This window comes from Mesoplodon mirus, assembly GCF_964341445.2.
Source record: "Mesoplodon mirus genome assembly, chromosome: 6".
In the NCBI taxonomy this organism is placed as follows: Eukaryota; Metazoa; Chordata; class Mammalia; order Artiodactyla; family Ziphiidae; genus Mesoplodon; species Mesoplodon mirus.
Window position 1 is genome coordinate 28,108,766 of NC_138982.1, and position 19,429 is coordinate 28,128,194.

The 19,429-nt window shown below is 41.3% G+C and overlaps 1 protein-coding gene across 1 annotated transcript in view; it reads left to right on the forward strand.

Annotated features, from left to right (window-relative positions):
- Window positions 1-1,770: 1,770 nt before the first annotated feature.
- Window positions 1,771-19,429, forward strand: part of SATB1 (SATB homeobox 1) — a 98,137-nt gene continuing 80,478 nt past the window's right edge. Inside the window, exon 1 of the mRNA XM_082625013.1 lies at window positions 1,771-1,952. The gene's annotated coding sequence lies outside the window, so the exon portion shown is untranslated. The remainder of the gene's footprint in view (window positions 1,953-19,429) is intronic.

Consider the following 19,429-nt stretch of genomic DNA (forward strand, 5'->3'; position numbering starts at 1 on the left):
TATGGGGTCTTCATAAGAGAGCGAGCCTTGTGTAAAAGGAACTCAAAGTGCAGCTTCTAAAAATACACCGAGGCGCCTCTACCGTCCTTATTGTTACAAACGGACGTTTTGCAGTTCGAGCTTAACGACTACACACACACACACACACACACACACACACACACACACACACACACGTACGAAGAGAGAAAGTAAAGACTGTGTTTTTTCTTTCTGCGATTCTCTTAACTTTGAGTAAACAGTAGTAATTTCCTATTGTCATACTCAGTGCGCATTTCCCAAAGCCAACACAACACAAAAGACCTGTGAGCTCCCTTAGAGCTGGGGGTAAGAACGGCAAGAAAAGAAAGCAAAGTTGACCGAGTTCCAGTTTCTCCTTAGCCTGGGGTCCTGAATCTCCAGTCACCCAGACCTTGCAGAGGTGTCTGGAGTTTCACTCCCGTTTTGGAAAGGTTTCCTCGCCCCTTCTCCTCTCCGAGTCCGCTGTCATTTAATCCTCCTCACTTGCCCTTTTTGCTTCCCGCTTTTTGGAGAAATTGGACCTCAGTTTACGCGTCTTTTGCCAATGGGTTGAAAAGAAGTACAGCTGCCGACGGGAGGATATTAAATAAATGAGCAGGGGCGCGGCGTGGGGGGTCTGCAAGAGGGTCCCCGCCTCCTCCTTCCGCCACGTGCTCCGCGGTTGGGGTGCAGCGCTCCTGGATGGGGTGCTGAGCGGGGCGAGTGTGGGGTGAAGAGAGGTGCACCGAGCAGGCTGGAAGGGAAGGAGGCCCTCTAGGAAAGATCGTCTCGACCGAACACTGACGAGAGAAAAAAGCTGGCCCACATGCCCCTAGTGGGGAGCGATCCACCCCACGGAGGCTGGCTTGGGGCGGGGGGTGGGGGTGCGTCGGGGCCTCTCACCTGACTTCCTCCTCCGCTGGCACACAGCTACAATCATCCCCTTCCCGCTCCCCGCTCCCCAACCCCCCAGCCAAAAAAAAAGCCCAGCCAAACAACGAACAACAAGAGGAAGCCGCAGGCGGCTGGAGGAGGGGTGCGCGCGCTGGGGGCCCGGGAGAGGTGAGGGGGGGTGGTTGGCGGGCGTCAAGAACCGCGCCGCGCACCGCCACGCGCTCCCCCAGGCGCCCACACTTACCCTCGCGGCCGAGGGTCCGGTCTCCGGCGCCGATCGCAGCGCGCGCCCCTCGTCCGCCCGCGCCCCTCCGGCCCGCTGCCCCCCACACCCGGGCCGGCGCGCTGGGAGGGAGCCTAGGAGCGGCGGCGGCGGCGGCGGCGACTCGGGCTCGGCTCGGCTCGGGCTCCAGCGCGCCCAGTGTCGCCGGCGGTCGCCAAGGCTCCACCGCCAGGGGGAGAAGCCAGGGTGGGTGCCGGGGAGGCGGGCCGGGCCCTCGCCGCCCCGCCGGCCACCTCGCGCCGCACACGCTCCTCGGAGGCGGCGGGCGGCGGCGGCGGCTACGCGGGGTCCGCCGAGCCCCCGGGCGCCGCGTGCCCGGCCCGGGAGCTGTGGCTGGATGCGCGCCCGGGTTGCTGCGGGCTCCCGCGGGGGGCGCCCCGGCTGCCCCGGTGCGCCTCCAGACTGCGGGCGCCGAGACCGCCGAGCAGAGAGCGACTCCCGCCGGCCCCTTCCCCCTCCCGCCCCCGCCGCCGCCCCCTCCCTCCCCCCGTTAACATCTCCTCCCTCCCCCCCCTTCCTTCCCTCGGCCCCGCGCGCTCGCTAGCTCGCTCCTCGCCTCTCTCTCCCCTTTAAACGCCCACTTCGGATGGGAAAAGAAGACAACTTAAAGTCAAGTTGCAATTAACTTCCGCGGCAGCCGCAGCTCCGGCGGCGGCGGCACCAGAGGCAGAAGCCGCCGCCTCGGAAGTCCGACGCCGCCGCGCCCGCCCGGGAAGCCGCGCCTGGTCTCGGGCCGTGCTCGACAGCCACCGCCGCCCCCAACGCCCATGCCTGAGTGAGTTCTGCTCCTTTGCCTCTCTCTCTCTCTCTCTCTCTCTCTCTCTCTCTCTCTCTTTTTCCTTTTTGGCCCCTACTCCTGCCCTTTTATCTCTGTCTTTCTTTTTTCGGAATCGATCTAAACTTCACCGTAGCGCCCACCCACCCACCCGCGGTGCCCGTCGTTGGGGCGACTCGGCTCCCCTCTCGTGGGCGCCCGGGGACAGGGGTCTTCCGAGCCCCTTCTCTCGCTCGCGGCCGGATCCGGAGGGGTGGCCGGGAGAGTGAGGGAGAGCACCCGGGACGGGAGACTTGAAGATGCCATTCGTTTTTTCTCGGGGTGTGGACACCCTCACACACACCTGCCCGACAGACCCCGGCTGAACAAGCTCCTTCAGGTCATGGGTATAGAACCCCTTTGGGAAGAGAAAAGGGGGATCGAAAAGACCGAAGGAAGCACACGAGGAAAGGGAGACCCTCTCTGTGCGCCCCGGGGCCGGGCTGGCAGAAAGGTGCCGGGCGGAGTAGGCTGGGGAGTGGAAACGTTCCCCCGCAGGATCGCAAGTTAAGCTCAGCATCCTTCCCCGGTCCATCTGCGCCTTCCTCCGCCCCCCGCCGGCGCGGCTGGTTGGGAGCAGTGGTGGAGAGGGGCCTGAGAAGTTTGTGTCAACTCCTCCATCCCGGGAGCCACTCGGGCCCCGGGGTGCTCAAGTTGGAGCCGGGAGTTTGAAAGGGGCGGCAGTCCGCGTTTCGAGCCCTCGCCGGTTGTAATGAGGTCGGTCCTGAAGGCGCTGCTGGAGGGAATGTGGGTTTGGAGTTGGGCTGGAGGCCGGAAGAGGTGCTGCCCTCTTTGCAGGGACAGAGACATCACAGGTGCGGCCTCGGGGTCCGCGCCGTGTCTCCCTCCTGCGGCCCCGACCCGAGCGTGGCGGCCTTCTCTGAGCGCTCCACTACCGAGGCTCCCGAGGCGGCGGAGCGTGGGTTTGGACCACCACGGTGAGAAGGACAAAGCAGGCGGGTGGCAGGTCCGGGGAGTGACAGGCGCGTACCGGGGAAATCCACCGAGCTGGACTCTTGGGGGCGACCCCAGAAGGTGGAGAGGGGCTTAGGGCTCGTGCTGGAGATTTTGGCCCTGACCTTAATTAGAGCGTAGCAAATTTCACTTACAAGCGTCAACCACCGGATCGCCTCTCAAAAGTGCCCTGGTTGGCAGCTTGGACCTCTGCGCCTTTCCTGGGCGAACTTTCTCAGCAGCATTCCGGATTTCCAGGCAAATGCTGTTAAGACTTGGACTCCACATGGTTGTAAAGAGATAGAAAAGCGAAAGACGTCCTGTTCTCAGGAGAGAACCTTTCTGCCCCGACTGGCTGGGGTTCCATCCTGGGAGGCCAGGGGACCAGAGTTTCCCAAGAGGACAGAAGAGGGGGTAAGAATGAGTAAAATGCGACTTGCTGGGTGTCAGGATTTGTCCTAAGCAGTCCCTGAAATCTACAGTGTTTGTGCTGCTGACAGAGTAACTCATCCCGCTGAAACTTTCTTGAAATTTACACCCAATCGAAAGTGGATTTTTCTGAGTTGTCAGGAATTAAGATTTATTCTGTCGTCAGAAGTAGCTGGGGGAAAAAAAAATAAGTAAGACTGGAGAAAGCCAAGGTTGAGGTGTTTGCTCTAAAAACCTTTAATCTGCTGTGTGGTACTCGTGCTATGATTTAGCAGCGGTCCTTTATTTCTATTGCATATTATTTTAGTAGAACAGCAGTACATTCGTATACTGGCTGCTCCAGTCTGCTGGCAAACATTAGCATTCAGGCTTACATTTTTGACAAATGTGCAGACAGGAATAGCATGAATAGGCATCTTAAATATTAACAACCTAAGCATCTGTTGTGGAACAATTTTAATATATTTACTCTGTTTTTCTCACATTGTTAGAAAAGGTTATAATAAGCGCATAATTTCAACTTTAGTTAGCAGGAGTAACTGGCTGTATCTTTCACTACCTCTCCAAGTGTTTAACACAATCACCAGACATAAATACTTTAACTAACTCGGTTAGGCACATTATTAAATACACTTTAGACAATGTGTATTCTATATAAAATGTAACAGTAGCAAAATATGTATCCTATTTGTGCACATTTTAAATGACTATACATTTTATAAATATACCAGGCATGTTTATTCTTCATCTCCATTTGACACTTATTACTTCATATGTTTCCTAATGGAAACAATATTTTAAATGTAGAGTCGTTCAGTCATATGTAATACATAATATGTAAACAGTAGCTATAAAATACAAAGCATTGTTAAATTTGAGTATGGCTACATGTAACAAGATTATACAAGAGAAATAAGAATCACTGCACAATTTTGTATTCCTTTCTAAATAATGAATACAAATGATGGATGAAAAAAGAACAAATAGGGATTTCCTTCCTAAAGTACTAGTGCCCTAAAATGTGTGGGGGGTGGGTATGGGGGGACAATGGGGGGATGAAGGGAGGAAGCAGGAAAAAAAAAAAAAAGATCAGCAGAGAAAGAAGACTTAAAGAACTTCCAAAAGTCTGAATAGTTATTTCCAGAATCAATGCATTCTTCATTTTCCCACAAGCTGAAATATGTAATAAATAATAGTTCTTTGTATGTAAAAGTATTCCAAAGGAATGCCTTTTGTTCAGTTGTTGTAATAAATTAATATATTCTTTGGTTGATAATCTACAAAAGGAGTTCTTTTGTCTCTCAGCATCTTAAACAAGAACAACAACAAAATGAATAATGGTTTATTTCTGCAAAGAAGTCTGTTGCCAAGCTATATGAACCTGCGATTGAATAAGATGATGTGCTGAGTGATGGTTAGGCAAGTCTGCATTAAATTAGCAAAGACTGAAATATCTGGGAGAGATTTTCAATGATTTTTTTCATGTGACAGGTTGCGGATTGTAAATTAGGCCTAAAAGGTCAGGTGACAGGCACCTGTTCCTCATTATTGTTAAAACCTTTTGGTTACAAACACTGTTAAGCTAAATACAACATGGATATACAGCAGGGACTCTATAAAGCACTCTGGTGGTTTTTCATCTGCTCTGTAAATTTCCAAAAGGGCCATACACAGATATGCCCTTTACACAAACACATCTTTTCTTCTAAGACGTGTTGTCTCAGATGACTCTTGTGTCATGTTCGTACTTGGGAGTGATGAAGTATATAAAATAAATGCATATGACCGAATCGATCTTCAGACTCTGTCTGGACCTGTTGTAGTCAGATGCAAAAATGTTGGGTGTTTTTGCATTTGACTTTTACAGTCCACTGATTAATGATCAGAATTTGTTCAGGTTTTAAATAGAAACCTCCCCAAATTACCTTTTATACTTTTTAGATAAGGTAAGTTCTCATCTTAAATGATGCCAGGAGATATTTTGCTTTGTGCTTATGTATAAGGAGAATATGAGTTGCTCTATACTGTCAGAGCTTTGTGGTATATAGAAAATGGGAAGAAAACCACATTTTACATGAATGCTGTCAGGAGGGGTATCATCATTTGCTCTTCCTACTTTCCACTTCTCTCAGGGGAGTTCAGTAATATTTTGATTAGAATTAAAGAATGTGATCGGATTTTTATGAATGGTTTACCTTTAGATATTTCAGAGAGCAGAATAAGCACACACATTGAACAGGCCTAAGTAGCACAAGGTTGCAAAATATGAAAGGTGCCAGCTGCTTTTAATTAGCAAAAGAGGAGGATTTTGAGTAAATTCGGTAACTGAGATGATTAAATTCTCTATTTAAATATGTTCTTTGTCTTTTTTGGTTTTGTATAGTTTCTGCTTATTATACTAAGTAGTCATTTTTAGCATTTGTGATCAGATTACAGACCAGTCATCCTTCTTGCGTTTCCAGTTGGTTTCCAAAGTCCAAAACTCTGGGATGCTTTTAACAAATTGGTTTACATTTTGACAGAACAGAGTTAAGTTAATTAATAGATCAGGCACGAAAATCCTCCACGGTAGGGTGTCTTTTCTGGTAAAATGAAAGTTATGTTTCAGCACGATGAGCATCAGGCTTCAGTAATCTGTTCCTCGTGTGGAATGAACACTTCCTACTTCAAGCTAGCAGGCACCTACTGTTTATTTACGCTGCATTAAACTGACAGCTCAGCAATCAGAGGAAAAATATTACTTACCTTCCTGAAGTAAATACCGGTTTATAGGTTAGTGCACGTATTTATATTCCTGTCACCACTAAATAACGGCTCTGTCTCCATTTTAATATCTACCTGTACTATAATCCAGGGCTTTAGACTCTTTCTGGTTGGGGGTAGGGGTCGAGAGGAGTTTTCTTATCATTTCCCAGTGGCTAAAGTTTTAAAAAGAGTCATTTTATCTTCTCATTTTTGTCCTGCGAGAATCAGTTGAAAGAAATATTATACATTTTTCCTTTGCATACTTCAACTATAATATCCAAATCCCCAAAGAATCCACATGCCACTTAAAATAGTCATCTTAGAGCAACCTCAAGACAAATATGTTCAGACACATTCAAGTGTACGTTTGCTAAATTAAACTCTCTACAAAACTCCAAAGAGATAACTTCAACTATTTGATTTCTTAGATAATAACTTTGACAAAGTGTCTTCTATTCCAAGCCATAGATGGAATGCTTCAGTTTTTAATGGAGGTCTGCAAATATGAGTATAAAGTGGGACACATTGATTGATTGATTGATTGATTAACACTGTTAACTTTCCTCTGAAAATATTCTTGCCTCCTTTGTCTTTTTGTTTAATCTGCCAACCTTGAATTTCAAATTTTTTACAGTACTAAATGCATTTGTTGTTTTTCTTTTTAAGTTGAAAGCCCATTCTCTTTGGAGACCCCTAGAAACTTCAAAATACTGTTAAAGTTGAATTCCAAAACTTATTATTAACTTGAGAAAGTGCTCGTTTTCAAGTATGCTCTGTAAGTAGCTCTTACACTCATCCTGTACACACGGTTGTTAATCTCTAATCACATATTCCATTGACATCAGAGCAGAATGTGGTCTTAATACAGCATGTAAATCAAATCTGTTACACAAGGTTCTTCTCTTTCTCTCCCAAAGAAAAAGTGTCTACTATGGTAATTTATATATCATTCCTAAGTGTTATTCTCAATGGTAAGTCTCTTTCAACTTGATGTCTTCATAGAGTGTGATCAACACATTAACACACATTATTTAGTACTTTTGAACTTATGCCAACGGTACCTTTTGCTGTTTATTTTTTTAAAGTCTTTTTTAAGATCAGATATTTCATTTCAGAGTAAATAGATACAGATTGTGTGTATATATATTCAGGGTGAGATTTAGTAGCGTAGCATTTCTCCAGCATATTGGCCTATTTTTATTCTTTCAAGTTATTCTGTATCACTTCCACAGTTGTTGCTGTCTGAAGGTTCGTAAATAGAAATTCTCATCACCTCTTTCAAAGGGCTCTCAAGGATGTAATTTAGCTTATGCGGTGATCCAGTTTAGTTATGAGAGATGAAAATTAGTTAACCGGTACCCCAGCATTTATGTCCCTAGATTCAGCTGAAATTTATTCAGTCCAGTTATTTGATATTTGGTAGTGAAGTGTCTTGTAATCAAACATTAAGAGTTGGTTCAGTTTCCAGTGGAGAAACGACCTTGCTGGATAAAACATTTAACTGTGCAATATTTTATTACACTCGTCACTCATTTGAGAGCCTGCTTATTGTGGCACGAGTTGTTGCTGCACCTTAGGGGTGCAGGTCCCCCAAATGAAGCTGAGATGCTTGCAGAAGAAGCAGGTGTCAGGCTGCACTTGGTCCTGCCTTTGCTAGGATGTCTGTGGACCTGCATTTCCCTCCACCCCTTCCTCGACACCCCTTCCCCCCAGGTGTGCCGGAAATGGAGGGCGTTGTACCCGGTGAAGTGGGTGGACCCTACCCAGAGCTATGACCTGATTTGTGACGTACCCTCAGAACTGCAGTAATGGTCCAGCTGCTTCACAGGCAACTGGGAACCACTTCATTTGGGGATGCTTCTGCCTTGCTAGCAGTGCCAGAGAGAACTTCGTCATTGTCACCTCGTCAAAGACTACTTCTTGAGAGCTCTCTTGTAGGGCTAGATTCGGAGAGCAGCCTCTGATATTTGGAGGGTAAGTGGCAGAAAAGTTCCATATGGGGAATCAGGGCTATAGCCACAGGGAGAGACCAGCATTTAGTGTCCAGGGGAGGTTTCTGTGTTGGGATGTTGCTTTTTCTCAGCGAGAGATGATTTGGGACCAGATACCAACAGAAATTCTGCAGTGTGAATTCTACTCTGGGTGGTGAAATGTGGTAGAAAGCTCCCAGGAGAAATTACTAGATCTTCTTTCCCTGAGATATTTAAAGAAAAGGTAGTCAGTAATCTGTGAGAGGGGGAACTCTTCAGATGCAGTTTTCCAGGAAGCTGGGCATATAGTAGAGTTGATTGCTAGAGGTTCTTTTCTAGTCTTACTCAATGGTTTCTGATATGCCGTTAAGAGCATGCAAAAGACAATTTGGCCTTTTAATGTTTATAATGTTAAGGACTTTAAGGTAAAAGAGGTTTTCTGTTGTAGATATTTTATTGTAATAAATACTATAAATAAAATAGAACCTAGTATATGCAGATATCTTTTAAACTTGAGATAGTCTTGAATATAGTGTATCCATAATTAGCTGTTTGATGTTGAATGCAATTGAGTTTTCCTGTTCCAGTGAACCAGACAATGGAAATCACTGGGGATTAACAACAGGGCTATGTGATCATTCTTGATATAGCAGACCTTTTTTTCCTGTTCACTGATAAAAATATTTTATCAGTAAAGAAAGCACTCAGTTCAAATGCTTACAGTTTTAAATTTTAAAAGAATATCTAGAATTAATAATCCAAGTGTTTCTCACTATATTTTCACCAACTGAAATAAATGATACCTAGATGTTCTAATAGTAGACAGATATCTCCAGGCTGTGAGAGGTTGGAACAATATTTGAATAACTGTGCTTTAACTTTTTTTTGTTAGAGGTGGGCTGTCTTTGGGGTGGTTTAAGAGGACTCAAAAACAATTTAGAACATTATCTTAAAAGTTTAAAAATGACAGTCTTACTTTGTAAGGAGTCATTGTATTTTAATAATACTCTACACATATTAGTGTTTTTGGAGCAGTAGACAGTTAATTACAGCCTTTTCTGAGACATGTTAACTGTATATTAACAGTCATGTTAAAAAAGAATGATGTATACTCTTACATACAAGCTGCTGCTTGCTAGACTCTTTTCAAAATAGTCTTTTAGAATGTATGGAGTCAGATTTTGGGTCCAGAATTATCAGAGTGTTTTCTACTAAAGCAACTTATTTTAAAACTTTTCACTGGGATGTAAGATTTTCAATTTTCTTCTGCTTCTTTTTTTTTTTCCTTTGTAATTAGCATTGGCTTGATCACTTTTGCCAGTGGCTTTAGAAATCAGTGTCCCTCAGTAGTTTTAGCCTTCCCACATTGTATTTTGAGATGCCTACATTTTTGTTTTGTGATGACTTTGGCCAACATAAGCCATTAAAAGCTTATTGAGTTGATTTAGCACCTCTTAGTACTACTCTTTGTGGAATCGTTTTAGTCACTGTTTCTTGAGCCAAGCTATGTTTTCTTACAATTCTCTGTAACCTGATATTTAAGATACATTTGAGCAATTGATCATAGCAGCAGTTCTAAGAATATTTTATTTTCCAAATCTAAAGCCTGGGTTTTTGCTTTGGCTTCTGGTATGGCAGAACAATGCGTGACTGAAACTAGTGAGGTTTAAAGCTGGACTGAGCCTGCCTTAGACAATTCTATCAAATTGGTTAACTATTTGAACTCCCTTGGTTAACCTGGATATGTTGACCATGTAACCTTGTAATACAGCACCTAAAAATGCACCAGGATTCCCACTTTACAAATCTTTAGGTGCTGCCCTTATTTATTTCTACAAGGTATTCAACTACAAGAAAAAAATTCAATGTAAGGTATAGAAAACAGTCTGTGTTATAGAAAACAGTAGAAGCTTCGCACTTAGCATTCTGTCTTGCGTGGAGAGCACTCGTTAAAGATTTGCTAAATTAATAATAAAATAGTGAATTTAGCTTGTGCTGATATGGTTTAATGGGAAAAGACTTTCCTCTCTAATTTTCTGTTTTTACTGGGGTTATCTGCACACTTAATCTACACATGCCCGTGTTCTGGATAATTGAGTGTTTTTTTTCTCTCTGTGCTCTGTCATTTTGGACAGTAGCACTGGGGTTTGTTTTATCCTCACTGACCTTGAGGATGAGGCAAAGTCTGTCTGATTAGGTTCATGGTCCTTTGGTGTTCAGTTATGGTAACAACCTATTCTGGTATAAGCACAGAGCACTCCCTGGAGGTCCTTGCAGTTAGGCTACCATGTAATGGTTTTTCTGATATTCTGGGGCCAAAAATACTATGTGGCCCAAGTCTGATTGACCTCTATCTGTTCTTTTCTACAATAATGATTTTTTTCAGGACCCCACTGGATAAATATCCGCCATGATTAATTGCATAAATAGATTTTTTTAATTGTAGCTGTATCCATTATTTTAAAATGTTTTGAGAGTTAGGGTATTTATATTAATGAAGATTTCACTCCATTCCTTAAGGGTTGTGTTAGGTGCATCTAAAACATTCTGAAAATTCTGGCCATTCTAGGAAAGTTATCTTTAAAAAAGACACTTCCTCTTTAAATTGATTTTCATGTGTGTGGCTCTTTACAGGACAGTGTTAGTTACACAAAGAAAAGTATTCCTGAAGCAGTACACTGCTGTGTGACCTATTCCATTATCATGCACATTCTGTCTCTTTAAAAGCAGTCTCCTCTATTTGCCCTATTAATTGTTGATATGTTGCCATCCACGAGACAAAAATTAGAGCTGTAATTAAATAATCATGTGATGCTCCTTTAGTGCCAGTGAGAGCAAACTCATTTTTCCAGGCCCTGATGGTCACTGATTATTGTATTACTACTGGCTTGTTTTATTTTTTTTTAATGATTCTCTATCTGTAGATTACCTAACTACTGTCCTTTGCAAAATTAAAGAACATAGAGAACATTCAGCCAGTTAATTGGCTGGAGGTCCTCAGGGATGTAAGGTAGACATACCTTTTTCTGCCTTTGGTCACCTGGTAGGTTCTTTGGGGAGGCTATATCAGTGGTGTGGTTGCCTGCCATTTCATTTACATTGGTGTTTTGGCTGGGTTGGAGGCATATGGGGAATGCCAGGAGAATTACAAAAGGAGCCGGGTATTAAAATTCAGAAATGATTAAAATTGAAATAAAAGGATGCTGCTTCTTTGCCAGTACTCTGGCAGTCATAATGACACATAGAGATTAGTTTCCACCTTCATCTTTTCCTTCTTTTTCATTTCCTCTTGTTTATTGTTAACACATTTTCCTTATGTCTGTCTCCCGTCTCTGTATCTTTTTGCACTACTGTGCATTCCTAGTTCTCCCTCTTTCCTTAAGCATGGAGAAGCCTACTTAACCTTATTATAACAATAACAGAATAGGTTATTAATATTTAATATGCACATGATTAAAATTTCTCTCCCTTAAACATAGGTCAGCTGTATTATTATTAACTGGCATGTAATTTTTCATTTAAAATATTCTTATTCTGCCCTTGCTGTTTCTGAAATGTAGTCTACGTTACTAGTGATTTAATACATAATGTTTAGAAAACTGTGGTCGGCTAGTGAGAAAAGAACTTACCAGTCATGGATAATCAATTATGCATGAATTCAGATGTAACAGATGGAATCTGGTGAGTTAAAGTTTCCCTTTGCCTTAGTGGTTTTTTTTTTTTTTTAATTTGTTTGTTTGACACCTGTCTCATATATAGATAAACATCTAATGTAGCATGTGACAAATTTCCTTATACATCTCTACATTCTCTTTAAAGTGAACTTGATTTTTTAAATTGAATTTAAGGGCAGAGAATTTCTTTTTTTGTGTGTGGTCTTAAAGATGATCAGATTCTTTTCCAGCACTTTGTAGGTACAGAACCGGGTTCTGCTTGGCTTATGAAGGGTAACTCTTCTAGTTGGTAGAGGAAGAAGCAAGACCTGAATCTAGGCTTCCTACCTTTTCTCCACTTCTTTTCCCACTATGTCATTTATCCTTTTTTTGTAGGAGTTGCCTAATGATAGAACACTATTACACTAACTCTGGGTTTTAAAGACTTTCTGATGAAAATTGTGGTTGTCTAGTTTTAAGTTGTGTGACATTCTCTTGTATGACATGCAAATAGTATCTGTGAATGTATATATCATGTTATGCTATATGTATATCATACGTACATTTATTCATACTAGGTTGTTGGCCAAACAGTTGGATTTTTCAAATCTATTGAGAATGCCCCAAGATTTGGCTTATATCTGAAACTACAGCATATGCCAGCCACAAAGATGCCTTTACCCTAGCTTGCAGTGTTGTAAATTCTTAGTGACAAAACCCCTTTGTGCAAAGTGAACCTAAAAGTTATTTTTGAGAGTCTTGTTACCTCCACAGAGAGATAAGTTTAATTTTCATTAAATATGATATGAATGTGTAGTATTTTTTTCAGTTGCAGAAGTAATAAAACAGTGGGTATTGTCCATCTTTAAAGCAATTACAGTCTCAAAACAGTTACAACCTGGTCCCCATCAAAATTTTTCATAAATATGCTGTTTGTTTCTCTTCCAAGTGTATTTATATATAGATAAAAAAATACAAATGAAAATAGTCTTTACAGAATAAACAAAAATAAATGATTAAAAAATAGCCTGAAGGCTCACTAGTTCTGTTTTTAAAATTATACTGCAGCATTATTTATCAACTTTTTGCTTCATATCAGCTGGAAAGTTGCACGTGTATTTATAGTCCACGTTAGTTATCTAATGAATTAAATTCCACAATAAACACACTAATAAAGAAGGCCACACCTGCAAAATAGGTAACTGGATATGCTCTAGCTACAGTTATGCTGTGAAACTGTTTTTTAGTATTTTATTTAGGCTTTTTTACCCAATAAATATGTAATTTTACTTTGGCTTTACTATGTAATCATATTCCTTAGTCATGCATCAGAAAAATACATATATATAGGAATGAACTTCAATGAGATACAATTTATATATGAATTTCCAGTACATTAAAAAAACTCCATCATTAATATAAAAGTCCCTAATATAAAATCAGTAAGAATAGATGATACAAAACAGAATATCAGACAATATACTGTAAAAATAAAAGATGATATTACAAATTATTGCATGCAGAAATAAATACTTCAATTGTAATTACTATCACAAAAAAGTGACTGATAAAAATAAATTTGAAAGCCTTTTGGACTTTTTATAACAAAAAATACACTCTTTTATTAATAAATAGGATCTAGAATCTTTATATAGAGATAGTTTATAAATTATTACATTGACTACATTTATACAGTTGTTTTACCTCTGTGGCTGGACTGCATGAAAGTGTCCTACAGATGTTCCCCTGGGATGGTCTACTGTTTCATGAGTATAGTTAATTTTTACTCATTTGAAAAATATCCAAAAAGAATGTTTGGATATTTGAATGTTGGATATTTGGAGTGTTTGGTTTTGGTCTCTCCTTCCTCTTCTTTTGCTAAGATACAAGAACATAGAAGAAAATCTGAAAAGAGAACCATTTTCTTGCATCAGAGGACCATCAGATTACCTACTTTGGGTGAGATCTTGGTCTCTCATTATCAATCCATGTTACTTATCCTTGGGTCAGGTAATCATCATATGAATTAATTATCCAGCATAGACTGGACTGTGCTGTCAGCAGGTAAGGACAAAGCAGCGGTGGGTTGGCATCAAGGAGGCAGTTGTCAGTGTGTTGTAGCTCATTGTTTTTCTGTGTGGCATGATAATATACGTCTGCCAATCTTAGGAATAGATGAAAGATTGTTTTGCTTTAGTTTTGTTGTTTTTACATTTTTTTAATTGGGGTAAAAGATATATACCATAACATATGCCATTTGGACAGTTTGTAAGTGGCCTTAATTACATTCACACTGTTGTGCACCCAGTGCCACAGTCTCTTCCAGATCTTTGCCATCATCCCAAAGAGAATGTGCTTTAGTTTTGAATTACACTTCTCCTTTGCTTCAACAAATTTCAAGCATTATAGGGGTATTTAATCATTGTCCAGGTGTGTTGCACTTGTTTCTGGTGTGGTGGCTTTTCTTCCCAGTGAACAACTCCTTTCCACTGCTTTGTGGCGACGGGCACAGCGGTACAAAATCAGATGTTGCCCTTGGCTGGTCCTCTCCCCCAAAACAATCTGAACCCGGATTCGGGTCTATTTTAACCTCAAACTCTTTTTCCCTTTAAGTAAGCCGAGAAAGATTAAAATAGCATTCACATCACTAAGAAGATTTGGTTGATATGTCTTGGCTAAATGTTGATTGGGAACAGTTCCTGTTTGACTTCATTGGAACTCAAATCCCCTAAGCTTCCTGAGAGCACTACACAGCAGCTAGGTGCCCTGCCACTAGCTCCTGGGCACGGACAACGTGAACACTTCAGTTCTGCTTAAGTGCAATGACTAAGTCTAGAAATGAGTTGAACAGTTTTCAACTGTTGCAAAGGGAATCCCACTCCAGGTTGAAATTTTCTGGGAGAAAAAGCCTGCTGGACTATGTTGAAGAAAAAAAAAGAATTAGATAAAACTGGGATGGTTCTGGCTGCAGTAAATAATAGACCGGTTTTGGAACTTTACTTCCACGTGTAATTTTGTGTTTAGTCGCTTATGTCTGTGATGATAAATCATATACTTGCACAGAATTTCTGGCACCCCCGTTAAGTCTCACGCAGGTGCCCAAATGCTAATTTGTCATGGTTCCTCAAACAGCAGACTTATATTCACCAAATCAATGATCTGATAGCTTGCCCCCTACCTTTTTTCTTGTTTGAAGCAAGTAGCTTGCCTGCACATATATTTCTTAAATTGGGCGGTGAGTGCTGGTTCCTAGAAAAGCCTTAACTTTTCCAAGTGACCCCAGGATCTTCACCTCACTTGAGGATGTCCTAGCAGGTATATTTGATTTCCTGTCTTCAAAACATTACCTAATCCAATAGATGCCAAACTTGACTGTACCCTGGAATCGCCTTGGTAACTCTCAGCCACCGCACGCCTGGCTCCTACCCGTGGCAGTGGGGTGCAGCCTGGACATCTGGGTTGTTGAAGTAGCTCGCAGGTGATAACATGCAGCAGATTTGAGGAGCCAGCGAACTAACTTCTGATCTTGCACCTGGCTTTACTGCCCAAGATTGCAAGAATCTTTCTAAGATTCTCAGCAGCATTCACTTGTAAGAGCAGTTCCTGGATTCCTTTCCCTGAGAGGGCAGGCACTGTGAGACACTCCTGGAATACAGACAGGAGTCCACTCTCAAGATGTTGACACACTTCCAATTGGGAAGGGCAGACATGTAAATATGAAATGCCACACAGAAGGACAGGGGCTGGGATGGGGCATCGAGAAGGAAGTAGCTAATAGCTGGAGGAGGCTTTGGACAGAAGAGGTACAATCAAGCTGCATGTTAAAGGATGTGGCAGAGGGAGAAGCTGGAGGGCGGGCACTCAGAAGCAATGGGGAAAAGACGAGGCAATCTGAAACTCTTAAGTCGTTTGGTGGTGATAGCTACATAACTATGTGAAGGTCTCAATAGCATTGCTTTTGGAACCTGGCCCCCTCCCTACTCAATTTTGGACCTAGGTCTAGATAGAGATGCCAGTTTTCATGGAATTATTACCATTGTGCCTTGTCAAGGTTATGCTCCACACCGACATCTATGGAAGGAAAGGTAGCTTTTTAAAAAAAGTTGTCCAATAAATTCTTGCTTTAAAAAAGATAATATTTCTGGGTGAAAGGCCCCGATAGCCCATCAGGTTCTAGAATCCAACTATAATGGCTGCTCATTTCCCTTAGCCCACTCTCTCCAAACTAGCTTAAACATTGGCCTTTCTTTGCTTAGCTTTAATACTGACCTTTGTCTATTAAAACCATAATCCAAATGACCAGTGGGTGTTTACATCCACCTTAAAGTAATTAGGAAACAACTTTTGGTCACTCTCAGTCTGACTATGTATTAGGGAAAAAACAAAAACAAAAAAACAAAACAAAAAACCTTAGGCCCCCTATTTAGAGTTCTTTATTATTTCTCCTTTGTCCCTCCGGAAACATATTCAAGCCTTTTGCTATGATTTTCTGCAGTACACCATTGTTTGTTTGGTGTTTGGATGCCCTCCCGGTTTGAGTAGGTATCTACATTAAAGCTTCCAAAAAAGCCATTTCTAATGGCAACTATGCTTATTTAACGTGGGGGTGGGAGAGAGGATGGCAAGTGATTCTGTGGTTTTTAGCTTCACCTATGAGCTATTTAAATGTTCATGGAAAGCAGCATTTGGGGTAAATGCATATTATTCCAAATGTACTCTAGGACCCTTTCACATACAGACAGGTCTAGAAAGTTGTCTTAAATCTGTGTGCAGCGGTACCCAATTCTCATTCCATGCAACCTTACAGATCTATGGGCTCATTCTAAAATGGAAAATTACTTCAATTTGGACATGATTAGAATGTCTGAAAGCCATTCAGCATCTCTAAGACTCCTCCTGGCTAGGTCCTGGATTTACTTAGTCATCTTTGATAGAAGTTCTCCAGATAAATGCTGTCCGATAGAACTTTGTGCAATGGTGGAAGTGTTCTATAATCTACACTGTCCCATAGGATAGCCACTAGTCACATGGGGCTATTGAACACTTGATATATGACTGAGGAACTAAATTGTAAATGTTATGTAATTTCAATTAATTCACATTTCAATGATATAGCCACTTTCCCCTCTGCTAACTCCATCTCACTTCCGCAATCTCTAAAAGGAATTGTCGTCGCAATTAGCAGTGGAATTTGGTTGCAAGTGACACTGTGAGCGTTTGGCTCTCATTTATTTATTCAGCATGTAAATATTGCAAGGACGCTGTACAAATCCCTGGTGATAGGGCAGTGAGCAAGACGAAGCCGCTGCTCTCATAAGGATTACAGTCTAGTGTGGGAGATATTTATTAAGCCAGTAATTATCCAAATTGTTCATTGATGATAACTGTGACAAAGGAGAATTGCCAGAGGCTATGAGAGTGTAAAATGGGGACCAGACCTTCTTGTAAGATTAGTCAGAAAGTTTAATCAAGAGTTCTGTTTATTCACTAAACGAGGAAAGCGTGAGCCGGCTTCCCCTTCCCCAAGTTCAAGGCTAGGTCAGGCTGACTGCAGGACCCAGAGCTCTCAGAGTAGGGCAGCTACCATGTGCCATGCCATGATCTCCAGAGATGTGGGGTCTATCTGATTCAGCTGCATACACACACACACACACACACACACACTGCAAACTTCTGAACTTGATCAAATAGATCCTCTCCCCAAGCTATGCAGTTGTGATGATGTCAGTCACAGATAAGATGTGAGAAGAAGGGTGCAGATGTTTACAGGATATTGCATTTCCTCTCCTATATATGTTTTGACAAAGTTGTTTGGGCTCCAGCCCCAGTTCTTTTTTCCTCTCTGCTCTTACAAATTTGTATTTGGTCCATTCAAGAAACGATGTGGAAATCAGTCCTGACATCCCAGACAGACAAAATGAGACACATGACAGCAGAACATATGGCTCAAAGAGACATCCTTATATGGCCAACACAGACCGTATTCCCAGAAATTCATATATGGAAAACACCACCTGCAGCTAAAGCCAAAAAACAAAGAGTTGACACGACAAAAAGAGCAATATGCCACGTAAAATGTGCTGTTTTAAGAGTGTGGAGAGATAGCCAACAGTATTTGAATTTAAAAATTTGAAAAAAAACCCAAAACCCACCATGTCCTTAGAAAGTGCTATGGTGGTAAGCACTGCTTTGCTAACACAGTCGCTGGCGGAGCTGCCATATCTTAAAAACGTTCAAATTCTAAATACTTTCTCTGTTTATTACAAATGTATGTGCTATTCAGAACTCTGAATGTGTTTTAATGCTTTCGGATATCTGCCTGCATATTTATCTTAATATGTTGCCATCTGAAACATGCAGTAGTCCTTTTATTATTCAACTTAAAAAAAATCTTGTCATCTGTTAAAATATTTTATCTCTGCTACCTTTGTGTAGCCAGTCGGAATGCCTTCTTCTGTGATAAAAAATTGATGCACTGTTTTAACTGTACACCCACATGTTAAATAGTTCATGTATTTGACTTGCAATATTTCATGTTCCTGAGGTTTTCTATTTTTATAGCTAGATTTATTAAGTTTAACTTTTTTTCAATACTCTCTTGCATCTTTGTTGCCAAATTTAAGATGCCTGTGTAGAATAAAATTGATGCCCCCCTATTATGATAGTTTATTTTCACATATGCCTGGAAAGGTGGCATTTTCCTAATTACCTTTCTTTTCTTCTTCTTTATTTTAGAATGAGTATTCTAAAGGGGTACATAATATATAGGAAGTTCATCAGTGTACTGTATCACTTGGAGACATAAACCTCGGTGCCATTTTACTTATGTCATTTCTTATATAGTTCCTAAATAAAGAAATTATTGCTTGGGGGAAATTAGGTATGTATATGTGATTAACAGATTTATAATTGTACTATATTGTTTTTTTTAAATAGTAAAGTCATTATTAGATATCTTTATCCTCATTTATTCTGTTCATCATTTTCCAAGGCCACGTCCATCCTTACTACACATTTTTATGTTTTATGTTTGAGAATTAGCTTATAATTCCTGGATAGAAGGTGTTATTCAGATTTAAAGATTAATATTTTAATCCCCACATCATTAGGAGGCTAAGGCAATCAGGAAACTTTTTGTCTTGTTTATTTGTGTAAATAATGGGATAACCATCATTTACAATATTTTATGCCAATGTGTCTTAATATTGATATTTTCAGTCACCCTTTTTTAGTCTCCTTTTCTCTTTGCTCAAATTTTGTTCTGCCCAACAGCTGTCTTCCTTTTCTTTCTTTCTTTTTTTAAACACTCAACTTGAGTTGCATTTGCATGGATAAATGATTTTTTGCAGTCCACTATACTTTTTCTCTATTTTTAAATTTTGCTATTGTTTATAAATTTGTACACTTGTGATGCTAGAATGCACTGTCCCTACTGAAAATCAGGCAGGTTTCAGGGAAACATGTCAGGCATCACCAGTTGGAAGCAACTATTAAAATATACATCTTGGAAATTGCTAATTTGACCTACCATATTGCAAAAATCATTGTCATTCTAAGGATAATTGAGTGTTATCCATGTTTTTCTTTTTGAATATCAAACATTAAAAAAAATAAGTTTACATACATCCATCCACAATACCAACTCTGACACCAGTGCTGTGTTTTGCCATGTTTATATATTTCCTTA